General features: G+C 47.8%; 1 protein-coding gene across 2 annotated transcripts in view; it reads left to right on the plus strand.

Moving 5' to 3' along the window:
- The window catches only part of LOC144805459 (uncharacterized), a 197,389-nt gene that overhangs the window by 57,227 nt on the left and 124,734 nt on the right, over positions 1 to 15,428 (plus strand). Inside the window, exon 2 of one of the 2 annotated variants that reach the window (XM_078672008.1) lies at positions 2,745 to 2,862. The exons of the other annotated variant lie outside the window; for it this stretch is intronic. The gene's annotated coding sequence lies outside the window, so the exon portion shown is untranslated. The remainder of the gene's footprint in view (positions 1 to 2,744; positions 2,863 to 15,428) is intronic. 2 annotated transcript variants of the gene reach the window in all.

A 15,428-nucleotide genomic window follows, 5' to 3' on the forward strand; every position in this document is an offset into this window, starting at 1 on the left:
ACTCAGACAAAACGGAAGTTCTCATCCTAGGATCTTCACCCTCTGCCTGGGACGACTCTTGGTGGCCATCGGTCCTGGGCACAGCACCCATACCCACAGACCACGCACGCAACCTGGGCTTCATCCTAGACTCCTCCCTCTTGATGACCAGACAAGTTAACGCCGTCTCATCCTCTTGCTTCAACGTACTCCGTATGCTCAAAAAAATCTTCCGTTGGATCCCCACCGAAACAAGAAAGACTATCACCCACGCACTGGTCACTAGCCGACTGGACTATGGAAACACCCTCTATGCCGGAACCACAGCCAAATTACAGAAAAAACTCCAACGCATCCAAAATGCATCAGCCAGACTCATATTGGACATCCCTCGCCAAGCTCACATTACCGGCCACCTGAAAGACCTCCACTGGCTTCCCGTCAACAAGAGAATAACGTTCCGTCTCCTCACCCACGCTCACAAGGCTCTCTACAAACTAGGACCCGAATGCCTCAACACACGACTGTCCTTCTACACACCCACCCGCCAACTAAGATCCTCCAACCAAGCGCTTGCCGCAATTCCGCGCATCCACAGATCCACCATGGGAGGAATATCTTTCTCCTACCTGGCGGCCAAGACCTGGAACTCTCTCCCCACGCACCTCCGCCTCACACAGAACCACATTTCCTTCAGAAAGGAACTTAAAACCTGGCTATTCGATAAATAATGCACCCCCTCCCTCAAGCGCCTTGAGACCCTATGGGTGAGTAGTGCGCTATACAAATTTCCGAACTTGAACTATTGCATTGCAAATGCCTGTTTGTAAAAACGCCCATGCAGCGTATTAACTTTATTGTTGGCTGGGCCCCTTTTCTTAGACGGGCCGTCTCTAAAGGAAGGGGTGGGTCATCATTAAAGTGAAAGAGCAGTATGGGGCGCTTTTACAAAACAATAATTTGCAATGCAATAGGTCTCGCATTTACACGAGTTTGAGCTATTGACATTACAAATAACTGCGTTTTATTTTTGATTCGTTTTTAAAACATAAATAAAAGGCATTGCCAATTACAATACAAATAGCTTAAACTCGTGAAATTGCGAGACCTATTGCATTACAAATGCTTGTACATAGATTGGTAAACAGAAACAGGCTGTCTTTTACTCAATGCAAACATGGAATGGGAGACAGATGTATTGATACAAAATCAGTCAGACACATCAACACAGCTCCCATTTAACGTCACAGCTACACCTGCCAACATTTGAATTAGCGGTATTTCATTTCTTTCATTTACCAATCAAGTGGCATAATGAAGCCACATCTACTGTAGTTAAATTAAGTAAGCCATCCCTTTCCTCGGGGCAGGTAAACAAAGCAGCAGAAGAGAAGTGCGCTCATGCTGCTGCTGTTAACCTGCTGCTCGCGGGTGTCTCCTCTCCAAATGCAAGCTTCCTAGGACCGGTTTCTGGCATTTCAGCCGTCTTCAGCCAGGCTTGCTTGAATCCAGTGGCAAAGTGAGCAAGGGACTCGCATCCGAGCATACCCTGCCAACTTAAGGTGAACAAAGCGGTACAAAAGGGGGTGGTGATGGACCGCTTTGTTCAGCTGAAATGCCAGAAACCGGCCCTAGGAAGCTTGTTTCCGGTCCAGGGAAGGAATGGCTTGGCAGTTCGGGCTGGACTGTTCCCATGAGGCACAGGGTCAGACTGATTGCATATGGCCATGTCTGAACTGGGGTGGCAGAGTGGGCTAAAGAACGGTGATGGATTAAACCCAGATCTGTTAACTGGGTGTGAGTGTTTGATTGGTTCAGATGCTCCGTCCATCACCACCCCCTTTTGTACCCATTTGAAACCAGGCATTTTCCCCTTTATTACGACACTCCCTTCATCACTCTTTCCGCATGTGCTTCCAGGGCGAGCAATATTCCTCGCCCCGGCCAGCATATGCGCCGGAGGTCTCTGATCTGCTGTGCCCTCGTCATCGTCCGTCCCTTGATGAAAAAAAACAAAACAGTCAGAGTCAGACTGACTGAATTTAATTTGTGACACACGGGGCAGTGAGCAGTTCATTGACTTGACGCTGCTGCATTGCATGCGTGTGGTACGTGTCTCTCTTGTCTTCCTCCCCGACCCGACTCCCGAGGCTAGTGGGGCAACGCCCCATTCGCCCCTATGCACCAACAGCCACTGCTTATACCACGTGCAATTCATCCTCTCCAAAGCCAAGCCTCAAGAATTCCTGGGTGTAAAGGGCGGCTGATTCTGATTGGGTGCTTGATAGTTTTCCAGAAACTCATGTTCTTGATTGTTCATGTTTGTCAGTGGTTAATTAAACATGCCCAGGGGTTTTATCTCTTCAGTTGACAGAAGCTACAATAAAAGTTTCTTTGTCGTTGCAAAAATAATATAAACAGCCAACGAGCCTCTATTTGTCAAAGAATGGAAGGGCTGGGGAACTGTCATTCATCTCACTGCTAAGCAGAGCCATGTCATGCTTCATCCTCCGTCAGGCCTCTGATTTTGACCAACATCGCTTAGAACACTGGGACTTTAGAGCCCATCCTTTTAATGAGAAAAACAAACCTACAAGTCCCATAAGCAATAGTGGTGGAAGGTGTCACGCATGACCTAGGACAACATCGTTATCAGCACATCCAGTTCCATATTTTAAGTATTTGACACTATATTGAATTTATAATCTTAGTTTATAATGGTCATGAGTCACCAGTATACTAAAAACATGTCTTTTATTTTCAAGGTCATTAAGTAACGGTTACCAGCTTGGAAGCTCAGTTAATTCTTCAGTATTTGTCATTGATCTCAATGTGTGGCTGGTTTGGGTCTGCCCCCTGCATCGTTCCCGATAACTCACACAGGTAAGGAGCTTGTAGCAGCAACATGATAACTCCATACTCGTCTGTAAGAAGTGCGCTCCCAGGCAGGTATCCGATCATTTTTGTGAAACAAGCAAGCACCAATATCTGCTTTGTACATTTGTTAAAATAAAACACAATCAATTCAATTCAAAATATACTTTATTCGGCATAAAGCAATACCATAAAAGTACAGTGTTAAAAAACAACATCTCATACATTATAAAAACCATACTAAAAACCTGTTTAACAACAATACATAAAATATAAATGATTCGGCACGGGGATCATCTTATAGAAATGACAAGGAGGTACCCGGTTAAAAATGTTTCATCCATAGTATAGTGCAAATCAGAGCAAATATTGTTCACACAGGACCATTATTCCTCCCCTCTACTGGTTCTGAGTTTCATCGCTAATCTTAGAAAATTTACTACACAGAAACGTTTTTAAAGGTTCTACTGACAATTTCAGAAACAGTAGGACCACCTTAACTTGTTTGAAATTGGCCTTCCTTAAAATACCTTTTAAAAATAGTCGCCTAGGGTAAGCGTAAAATGAGCATAGTAGGACCAAATGGAGCGTATCCTGTGGAGACCGTTGGCCGCAGCCACAGGAGCCCTTACTCTCCAAATGCTTTGTATACCCTGCTGGAACCGCCAAAGTATGGTGTAACAAATCTAGCCTGAAACGGGTCATGAGAAATCTGTCTTGAGGATTGTAAATAAGACACAAATAAGGTTCCATGCCCAGGCACGACTTTGTTAACTGATGAGTTCTTACCGATGGCTTAGTCAGCTCTCTTGCTTCCCTATTTGACTTGGCTGTCTTTAAAAATTCTGACTTAATACGGCCCTTATCCTTAGATAGCAATTTGGTCGGTGGGTAAAATATTCAACCCAACCCATGGCTGACAGGTTTTCCTTGATGTGTTTAATCCAAGGAATATTGTAACCCCGTGCTCGTGCAATGCAGTCTGATATTATTGGTTGACTTAACGCCGCCTCTGGGTTTGTCTATACCTTAATCCAGCATGCGAGGGGCTTCCATTGCAGCCTATCGCACAGATGGGTTATACCCAGTTCCTCATGAACCATGTAGGAGGAAATGCTTTGTGGGACTTTCAGTACCCGCCTCAAATATTTGTTTCCTTCTATTTGTAACTTAAGCGGGTCTATAAAGCCCCAGACCTCACTCCTGTATAAAACTTTGGCACAGCTTACAGAACTGTAGAGGTTCAGGATTTGTTCCGGAGACCATCGGCCTAGCCTTTTTGCAAAATTCATAGTTGTCCCTGTTGAGTTAATTAGTTTATTGCATTTCTCCTCCACAAGGGCTTTAAAACTAAGGCGACTTTCAAACATGATCCCCAGATATGAAAATGACTTGACCTTTTCCAGTCCCTGTGTGCCTATTGTACACTTAGTTTTGCTGGATGGTCCTTTCCCTACCTCCATAACATATGATTTGGTGAGGTTCGGTGACAAATCTAAGCTATCCATAAAATGGACAAAGCCATCTATGAGGCGCTGCAGTCCACGCGCAGTGCGGGCCAAGAGTACCGCGTCATCTGCATACAGTAACACCAGTATCCCTCTCCTACCCATCTGCGGGCAGTCCACCCCTAGAGCTACCAGCGCCTTGGTCTAACCATTTATATATAACGTAAAGAGGGGGGCGTGGCCACGGAGGCGAGGAAGATGGGTGCCTCCGATTGAAGCTCTGGCGCTCGGGAGGCCAATTCCACACATCCTGCGGTGATACACTAACGTATCCCCCGTAGCATTATACCATCCTGCAGCTGCAGCGATTCGCTGCCATCCGGATTTTACTTCGGGCTCGCAGGTGACTGGAAAGCCGACGTCGGCAGAATGGATCGAGCGCCACCCCCCTAGGGCTCTCCCTGCCTGCACCCGGCTGGAAGGTGAGTGCTGCGCCGGAGGTGTTTTGGCCGGCCCTGCGTGCTCTCGGGGCTCTGGGGGCCCGGGCGCTGCTTCTCCGGCCCGGTTTAAAGGGGGGGGCGGCCTTTGGCGCACAGCTCTGGTGGACGCATCAGTCCTTGGGCCGGGCGGATAGGCCGGAGCCGGGAGCTCGATTTGCGGCTCTCCCTGACGGGCCTGGATGTTGGTGCGTGGTTTCCCTGGCGTCGCGGGAGGGCGGGCGGGCCGGACTGGGAACCTTCGGGGTGTGCGCCACACCGGACTGGGTGGCCCCGCCATCCTGCTGAGCCACCAAACCGGGACTGATGGAGGCACTGGAGGACACGCTGCGGGACTAATTATGCGGCCCCACCTGCAACTTCAATCGCATCATTGAGCCGGCATCTCTCCTGTGGACATAACTTCTGTCCCAATACCAGAGGTGGCTGTGTGGCACTGGTTTCACCGTTTCCTAGCTGCGGAAGTGTCATTACCGAGACTCTCACTTGCCTCGGCCCCATACCCTGCCGCATGTGTTGACAGGCTGTATTTCACACAGCGTGTAAGGCAAGCTGCTCCCCCCTATGGGCCCCATTTTGTGACTCCCTTCTCGAACTCTTCAGGTGCCCTAAGATTGGACGATTGCCCAGTGGAGTGGTGCCCTGCAGCATTGTTCCTTTCCTGGCCAGCGCCGGACAGATAGTACTCTCTGGGCCACCTTGCCATCTTCAACGATCCGCGTGATTCCAGTGCCACCATGGGGAAGAGAGACCCGAACCAACGGAAGCTGAGCTTCGACAAGACCCCCTTGCTTGCCACCGATGCCCCCCCTTGATCCTCGACTGGCGCAGAGACCCTCCCAACGCAAGGAGACACCACCTCCCTGGTCACTACAAAGATGGGCGAAATGAGGGCGGGCTTCAAGGCGCTAGATAGTAGATTTGACACACTAGAGCAGAAACTGGCAGACATGGGGTCCAAAGTCCAGGTCCACGAAAGACGACTGGATGTTGTTGAATCCCGGGTCTCCGACGCAGAAGATGCTGCTAATAAGTCGTTGAAGCGGCTTGAACGAGTGGAGAAAATCCTGAAGGATGTGGCCATAAAAAATGAGGACCTTGAGGCGCGTGGACGACGTAACAACATTCGTATTTTGGGAGTTGCGGAGACGACCCAGACTGGCAGACTGGAAGAGTTTGTCCAGACGCTGCTCAGTGATTTGCTCGGAAGGGAAACATTCATCAGGGGCTTGTGGTTATGCGAGCCCACCGCTCGCTGGGACCCTGTCCCCGGCCAGGTCTCCCGCCACATCCCATTATTGCCAGGATCATTAACTTTCGTGACCGTGACATGGCTCTTTGTGCTGCCCGTGAGAAAGGAGAGTTACAGTGGCAAGGGAGCGCCCTATCCTTTTATCTGGATTTCACCTTCATGGTACAAGAAGCGCGACGAAAATTCACAGGTGTTAAGGCCACCCTTAGGAATCTAGGCCTCAAGTATGGGATGCTGTACCCAACGCGCCTAAAGGTAGAGGTGGTCGGCCGATACTGCATATTTGATACCCCCACGGAGGCACAGGAGTTTTGCCAGACCTATAAAAGGCAGGGTTCCCAATCGACCAACGACTCCAGAGGGCCGTTCCCGGAACGGAGCGACTCCCAGCACAATGTCAAATTATTTCTGGACAGTGGCAAAGGTTGACGTATTCACAGGCTTTCAGTGTTGACTGATTTTTGTCCCATTGAGTAGTATTCACCAAAGGCTTATTCATACTTATTTGGATTGGTTCTCCCGAGTGTCGTGGCTTTGCTGCACCCCATGGCGAACGCCGTAGTTTTCTTTGTTTTTGCAGGACTCTATAGCGTGTGCAATGTTTGTGTGACATGTATAACGTATGGACCACCTTTTATTGGCTGCTGGGTTTTCCTCTTGAGGGTTTGTAGGAGGATGGGAGGTGGGTGGTGGGGGGTTTTTGTTTGGTATAGATTCATCCTTGTATGTTGCAATATTTGTCAATTCTTAGACTGGGATGAGAGCTACTCACTGTTTAGTTTAATGTCGGTAGGCATTACCTTATGGCCAAGTTAAGATTGCAGCTCGTCCTTCTGAGTTGTTGATAATGTCCTGGGATGTTCGTGGGCTGCTTAACCCTAAGAAGTGTAAACAGGTCCTTAACTATATTTCCAGACACAGGATTGACATAGTTATTCTCCAGGAGACGCATCTGTCCCTTGGGAGTGCTACGCAAGTCGGCAGGAGTTTTTTTTTTTTTTTTTGAGAGTGAAACTTTGTTTATTTAGACCACAGCCTTTTAAAGAATACAAAACAGAATCAAGATCATACAGTGTAAACAATCTAATTTCTATTACATAATAAATATTTAAAATACAATGCATGTTAACAGAAGGTAACACCCTCAGGACCTAAGATTCATTAAACACAATTTACAGAGCACTCTAAGTTTCAAAAGAAGGTGAATTTGTATTTTATAGTAGGCCTATAAATAATTAAAAACATTGCCTCGTCTGTAGTTTTTCCCTTACAAATTCTTTTATAGCCTTCTGGAATTTTCCCAATCCTATTGCAATTTCCAGCGAGGACATATCTGTAAGTAGGCAGGCCGCTTGGGCACGTGAATTTATCTTGTGCAATAAAAATATTGGACGTAAAAACTGTTTCCGTATGGTAAGGACAAATGTGCAATCGAGCAATATGTGCAACATATCATTTTTAAAACCTAGCCCACAATTACATATACCATCTGGGCCAATCAATACAGACTTTATTTTTCCGTCTATCTTCCAAGGATTAATCCCGACTCGGGTCCTTAAGATCTCATGTCTTAACCCTTAGTTAGGCAATATATCCAGATACGAGAACTAGGATTCGTTTTCCCATGAATTCTTTAACCACTGGACCGATTTTTTTTTTTCAGTGACATATAGTCAAGGTCCTGGGCCCTCGAGGAAGCCCGACCTTGTTGCCTAAGCATTCTTTTTGTAAAATCGGCCACCAAGGAGTGCTGGGAAAGTCTCACTTTAAGGCTCCCTGCTACTTTCTGGAGGGTTCTTCTCACATCCTTTGCCCAAGCAAGACGACTTGATTGGATCTCCTCTCTACACCGTTGTGAGACCTTCTGTGCAACTCCAGGGTCCTGGCGCTTCCAAAATCTTAGTAATGCCATTTGAGCCTGCACTGTCCAGGAAGTTATCCCTAGTTCCATTCTGATCGCTTGGACCATTGTGCAGCTTGGTAGAGACGTTAATATTTTTAAAATGTTGCCTTCTTCCCGATCCCACCCCTGCTTACCACTCAAGTATAGTACCTCTGCCCCATACAGTACTTTCGGGGGGATCATTGCTTCAAATGCCTTTAGCATTGGTCTATGTGTCATATCGCCATATTCTTTATTAAAAATGTTTAGCCCACATATTGACGAGAAGACTCGCCAGGATTTTGGGAGCACACCGATACTTCTCCTGCTACAGCACATACTCCAGAGGGGTTGCAATATGTATCGATAAACGTATTCCCTTTGCGTTATCACAGTGTATTGCAGACAAGGATGGCAGATACGTCATAGTTGATGGATCCCTGCTGGGGCACAGGATTACGCTGGTTGGGATCTATGGCCCCAATACTGACACCCCTTCCTTTTTTCAGGACTTGCAGATTCATTTGCTCAGTCTATCTCCAGGCTTGCTGATTATGGGAGGTGACTTCAACCTGTGGTTTGACCCGGGTAGGGATAGCACCTCTTCTCCGGATTCTAAGGCACGCTCGCGAGCTGTGCTCCTTGATCTATGCTCCCATTTCACACTAGTAGACATTGAAGCTTGCCTGCACTTCGCGGTGCCTGCGTACACACATTATTCCGGGTACCACCATACCTGGACTAGGATAGATTACTGGCTCCTCTTCCCCCGGGGTGGTTGGTTGGGTGGAAGACCTCCTTACACTCCCACGCACCTGCTCAGATCACTCCCCCATTGCCCTTAGATTGAAGCTTCCCAGGGTGGGTGGCTATGAGCGTCAGTGGCGGTTTTCGGGGAGGGCTTTAACCCCTTCAGTGCTGATGACAAAGCCAGCTCGTCATGAGTGTTACCTGCGCTGTGCGGATGACGAGCTGGCTTTGTCATGAACAATGGGATATCAGAAGAAGCAGCGCACAGCGGGAAAACCCCTAGCAGCCAAGGTGTTAACGGACCCGGTGTTCACGGAGGGGGTTAGGCAGGCCATTGAAGAGTATTTTGAGTTTAACACTGGCACGGTAGACTCCTGGGCTGTCCTATTGGAGGGTTTCAAGGCCACCATTCGAGGGGTCTGCATTGCAAAACACACAGGGGTGTTGCGCGACATCCGCAACACTCTGACCCATATTGAACAAGAGATTGCCACGCTTGATGAAGAGCAGCTCAGGTCCCACTCTACCGAGAGAGAGACTAGGCGCCTTAAATTGCTGATTGAATTTCGAGATGAGGCTGAGAGAGAACTACGCTTCTTGTCCAGACAATACACGGCTTGCCAGTATGGGGAGGGTGACAGGCCAGGGAAGCTGTTGGCACATTTACTTCGCCCCCCTAATGCTTCTTCTTATATTACTGAGATCAAGGGATCACAGGGAGAAGTCCACCGCTCTACACCCGAGAGATGTGACACTTTTTTGTCCTATTACAAAACCTTATATACTTCTACCTTAACGGATGACCACTCAGAGCGCAGCACCTACCTGAATGAGATTGCGCTGGTTTACTTAGAGAAACATATGCAAGACTTCTTGGCCAGCCCCATCACGACGGATAGTATTGTTGAGGCTATAAATTCAATGAAGGGGTCATCGGCACCTGGGCTGGATGGCTTCTCCGCTGACTTCTATAAGACCTACAAGGAGGAACTTGTTCCTCGCTTGGTGGAAGTCTATGCTGAGGCTCTCGAGACGGGACACTTGCCCCCGACATTAAGGGAGGCGGTTATTGTGCTGCTTCCCAAGCAGGGTAAGGATGCCATCTTGTGCGGTTCCTACAGATCTTTCTCTACTAAACTTGGATTATAAGATCCTCGCTAAGGTGTTTGCTATCCGGCTGTCGTTGCTCATGGAAAACATTATCTCCCCGGTTCAATCCGGTTTTGTCCCGCACCGTTCCACCTCACTTAATCTTAGGACCCTTTTCTCCGTGATGCATCGCATTGACCCTGACATCCCTGCTGCAGCGGTTCTCCTCGATGCTGAGAAGGCATTCGATTCTTTAGTGTCCCTTTTTTTTGTCTATTATGAGACGCATGGGGATGCCTGAGTGCTTTGTCTCCACGGTTGCTCTGCTGTACACTCTACCCACTGCCAGACTGGGACTAAATGGCACCATTACGGGGCAATTCCCCCTAACTCGAGGTACACGCCAAGGGTGCCCTTTGTCGCCATTATTGTACATTTTGGCAATGGACCCACTTGTCAGACACTTTCAGGAGAATCACTTACACCGCGGTCTCCAATTCCGAACATGCCCATTGTTATTATCGTTATACGCGGACAACACCATCTTGTATGCCCGTCAGCCCCACATTAACCTAGAACCCTTGATATTGGAGATCATTCGGTTTGGCAAGTTCTCGGGACTTCGAATTAATTGGCGTAAGTCAGTTATATTCCTGCTTACCCCCTGCACGGTGGAATGGCCCTGCCCCTTTCCGCTTAGACGTAGCGTCCATCATCAGGTTGAATTACGGCACTGCGATGTCTGTCCTGGAGGGCCAGATTGAGAGATGGAACCGCCTTCCCTTGTCCGTGGCTGGCGGTATTGCCATCATCAAAATGGTTGTACTCCTTAGGTTCTTGTATCTTTTCAACAATATACCTGTCCCCCTCACCAAGGTTTTTTTCTCCCAGTTGAGGTCACTGTTATTGCGCCTTGTGTGGGGCAACGGGGTCCCGCGTGTATCTTGGAGAGTCTTAACCCTCCCTTATGAGCGTGGCGGTTTTGGGGTTCCGGATTTTTATTTGTACTTTCTGATTGCACAATGTTCCTATGCATACCCTTGGTTTCCCCCTGATGCCTGCATCATTTATTTAAAACCCGAAGCTGACTTGGTCCTTCCTGGCCAGTTATCCACTACACTACCTACCGGTCTCTCCCGGGACCCACGTGATATCCAAACAGTATCGTCGACCTGCTGGGCGAGGATAGACTGCGCAAATACATCGTTCTTGAGCAATTGTATTCGCCAGCCCTCCCTCTTCCTAATCCAACATGGCTACCGATCACCGGGGAAACCATAGTACGCCACACCCTGACTAAATTTCAGATCTCCACTATTGGAGACTTGTTCCCTGAGGGTGACGCTTTTTCAATGTCGGAAGACCACCGCTTTACTGACAGGTCATTCATGGATTCCTTTGTGCTGACCAGACTGCGCTGAACTAGCGGTCGTGGAACAGGAAATTAAAGACCTAAATCTCCCTGAGGCCACTGTTAAAAATTACACATTACTTGACGAGGTCTTACTAAAACACCAGAATGACATCAAAACTAGAAAGGCCAGACAAATCAAGAGGGACGATGCCGATTACTCTAGTGGTAGAATTTTTACCTATGCCAACGATACCAGGAGTCACTTGCCTTTACCCCGCCGTACTTCTCAGTTCGCAGAATTGTTTTTAACCGTAAGTCTTCTGAATTTACCCTTTGGTGATAAATACTGGGCATTAAGTTTTTCTATTCGCCACCGGGTCGGTACTTATCAATAGACCATGCATTTGACTTGCCACGTGGTATTTTGCTCGTTACCCGTGCTCGTACCACTGACCACACTGATTAAAGCCACGCACTTTCGTTTTTCACTGCTGTCAATGTTTGTACGGTGCACGTCCAACACAATAAATAGCAGCATGTTGCGTTGGCACATCATTTGTGTGATTTGATTTCTACATTTCATTATACTTTATATAAACTTTATGGGTTACCTCAGTTCCATTGTGTCTCCCACACGATGAGTCTCGGTCTTTCCAGTTTTGTAGACACCGGTTTTAGACACTTATTGGTGATTTTTGTAGATCTACACACACAAAATGCATGAGTAGATTTCGCTCATACCCCTTTTTTTCTCACACTGGCCACTGGCTTAAAAAAACAAGAAAATTCCAAGTGGTGGGATGGCACCACTCTTAAACAATATATGAAATTAAAACGCATTCCCAGGGGATTAAGAGCACACATTTTCCCAACTTATGATGACTTGGATTTGGATCTCTTAGGTAAGTGGGAGGAATCGCTTACGTTGAATTCATTCACTCTGATGGATATACTTATCGAGAGTGCGGACCGTAAGGTTGCTAAATTTCAACTAGAAGGGAAGAGGGGTGGTAGAGGGGTAGAAAAGAGGTAGAGTGGTAGAAGAGATGTTGAGGGATAGAAGAGCGCTAGAGGGATAGAAGAAAGGTAGAGGGGTAGAAGAGAGGTAGAGGGGTAGAAGAGAGGTAGAGGGGTAGAAGAGAGGCAGAGGGGTAGAAGAGAGGTAGAGGGGTAGAAGAGAGGTAGAGGGGTAGAAGAGAGGTAGAGGGGTAGAAGAGAGGTAGAGGGGTAGAAGAGAGGTAGAGGGGTAGAAGAGAGGTAGAGGGGTAGAAGAGAGGTAGAGGGGTAGAAGAGGGGTAGAAGAGAGGTAGAGGGATAGAAGAGAGGTAGAGGGATAGAAGAGAGGTAGAGGGATAGAAGAGAGGTAGAGGGATAGAAGAGAGGTAGAAGAGAGGTAGAAGAGAGGTAGAATAGAGGTAGAGTGGTAGAAGAGGTAGAGGGGTAGAAGAGAGGTAGAGGGGCACTAGAGGGGTAGTAGGTTACAGGGGTAGTAGGTTTGAGGGGGGTAGTAGAGGGGTAGACGTGTAGAGGTGTAGGGGGTAGAAGAGGGGGTAGAGAGGTTGAAGAGAGGTAAGAGGGGTAGAAGATAGAGGGGTAGAAGAGGTAGAGGGGTAGAAGAAGTAGAGGGTTAGAAGAGGTAGTGTGGTAGAAGAGAGGTAGTGTGGTAGAAGAGAGGTAGTGTGGTAGAAGAGAGGTAGTGTGGTAGAAGAGAGGTAGTGTGGTAGAAGAGAGGTAGTGGGGTAGAAGAGAGGTAGTGGGGTAGAAGAGAGGTAGTGGGGTAGAAGAGTGGTACAGGGGTAGAAGAGTGGTACAGGGGTAGAAGAGTGGTACAGGGGTAGAAGAGTGGTACAGGGGTAGAAGAGTGGTACAGGGGTAGAAGAGTGGTACAGGGGTAGAAGAGTGGTACAGGGGTAGAAGAGTGGTACAGGGGTAGAAGAGTGGTACAGGGGTAGAGCGGTAGAAGAGACGTAGTAGAGGGGTAGGCGAGCAGTGGTAGAGGGGTAGGCGAGCAGTGGTAGAGGGGTAATAGAGGGGTTGAGGTATAGTAGAGGGGTAGAGGGATAGAAGAGGGGTAGTAGGGGGTAAAGGGGTAGAAGAGAGGTAGAGGGGTATCAGAGGGGTAGTAGAGGGTTGTAGAGCAGTAGTAGAGGGGTTGCAGGGTAGTAGAAGGCTAGTGGGAGGTAGTAGAGGGGTAGACGAGGGGTAGTAGTGGGGTAGAGGGGTAGTAAATGGGTAGAGGGGTAGAAAAGGAGAAGAGGGGTAGTAGAGCGGTAGAGTGGTAGGAGAGCGGTGATAGAGGGGTTGAGGTATAGTAGAGGGGTATAAGAGGGGTAGAGGGGTAGGAGAGGGGTAGAAGAGGGGTAGAGGGTTAGAAGAGAGATAGAGTAGAGGTAGAGGGGTAGAAGAGAGGTAGAGGGGTAGAAGAGAGGTAGAGGGGTAGAAGAGAGGTAGAGTAGAGGTTGAGGGGTAGAAGAGGGGTAGTAGAGGGGTAGAGGTTGAGGGGTAGAAGAGGGGTAGTAGAGGGGTAGAGGAGGGGTAGAAGAGTAGAAAAGGGGTAAAGGGTTATTAGAGGGTTAGAGGGGTAGGAGAGGGGTAGAAGAAGGGTAGAGGGTTCAACAAGAGGTAGAGGGGTAGAAGAGGGGTAGAGGGTTAGAAGAGAGATAGAGTAGAGGTAGAGGGGTAGAAGAGGGGTAGAGTAGAGGTAGAGGGGTAGAGTAGAGGTAGAGGGGTAGAAGAGAGGTAGAGTAGAGGTAGAGGGGTAGAAGAGAGGTAGAGGGGTAGAAGAGAGGTAGAGGGGTAGAGTAGAGGTTGAGGGGTAGAAGAGGGGTAGTAGAGGGGTAGAGGAGGGGTAGAAGAGTAGAAAAGGGGTAGAGGGTTATTAGAGGGTTAGAGGGATAGAAGAGGGGTAGAAGAGTAGTAGAGATGTAGAAGTGGGGTAGAGGGGTCGAAGGGGGTAGAAGAGGGGTAGAAGGGTAGTAGAGGGATAGAGGTGTAGATGGGTAGAAGGGTAGAAGAGATGTTGAGGGATAGAAGAGCGCTAGAGGGATAGAAGAAAGGTAGAGGGGTAGAGTAGAGGAAGAGGGGTAGAAGAGAGGTAGAGTAAATGTAGAGGGGTAGAAGAGAGGTAGAGGAGAGGTAGAGGAATGAAGAGAGGTAGAGGAATGAAGAGAGGTAGAGGAATGAAGAGAGGTAGAGCGGTAGAGAGGTAGAGGGGTAGAAGAGAGGTAGGGATATATAGGCAAATGAAAAGGAAGCTATCAACTTCAGGAATGTGAACGAAAGCTCTCGTATTTTGAAAGCTGATGACCCATGAGGAGAGAGGAAAGCCAGATAGCTCTTCTGCTCGTGAGCGCGCGCCCGAGCGCGTAACTGCAAGCTCTAGGCCACAGTGGTAGAATTTTCTGAAGCCCACTTACTTAAAGTCTCACCAGTGCAGGGCATGCGCTGGCTCAGGTGAGACCTAAAAAGGTAGCTTTCTGACCAAAGCACTACCTTTTTGCCAAATTTGGGGTAATTCCGTTCAGTAGTTTCGGCTGTAGCCTTGCACAAATTATCCTATGGAAAATTGATTTTTTTACTCTTATTTTTTGATTTTCTCAAAAACTACTGAAAGGATTTACACCATTTTAAAAAAGGTCGCATTCTGAACCAAGCTCTACCTTTTTTTTCCAAATTTCGGGTAATTCCGTTCAGCAGTTCAGGCTGTAGCTTGTCGCAAAATTTCCTATGGAAATTAACATGGAGAAAACGCTTTTGATTACGCTTTTCCGCCTCTCCTACTAATTCCATTACTGGTTCGGACGCTCAGACAAACGTCCCTCACTGATCTTAATAGCCCCCACATGTTCTAGTCAACCTTGGAACTCTCATCCTTAGAACTCTGTGGTTCCACATCAAAAGCTACATATCACATCTTGTCTCCTCACTCTGAACCATGGAGAAATCAGACATCCAATTCCCAGAGAACTCAACCTAGCGATTTGGCTCCTGAAGTCATAGAGTTTGGTTATTTACAACTACAACCAGGCTGTATGAATATTTTCAAGGAAGCTAGAAAGCCGACTACTAGAGCATGTTATGCAGCAAATGGAAACGTTTTGTTGCCTATTGTAACAACAACAATATCAATCATCTTGATGCGTTTGTGCAGAACATCATTTGATATCTGTTGCATTTACAGCAATGTGGATTCACTTGCACATCCATTTGTTTACACCTGGGAGTCGTAGCTGCACACTTGCAAAATAGACAACACCTATCTCTCTTCAGAGTACCAGTGATTAAAGTCTTCATGGAAGGATTA

The sequence above is a fragment of the Lissotriton helveticus genome, assembly GCF_964261635.1.
Source record: "Lissotriton helveticus chromosome 1_1 unlocalized genomic scaffold, aLisHel1.1 SUPER_1_unloc_10, whole genome shotgun sequence".
NCBI classification, from domain to species: Eukaryota; Metazoa; Chordata; class Amphibia; order Caudata; family Salamandridae; genus Lissotriton; species Lissotriton helveticus.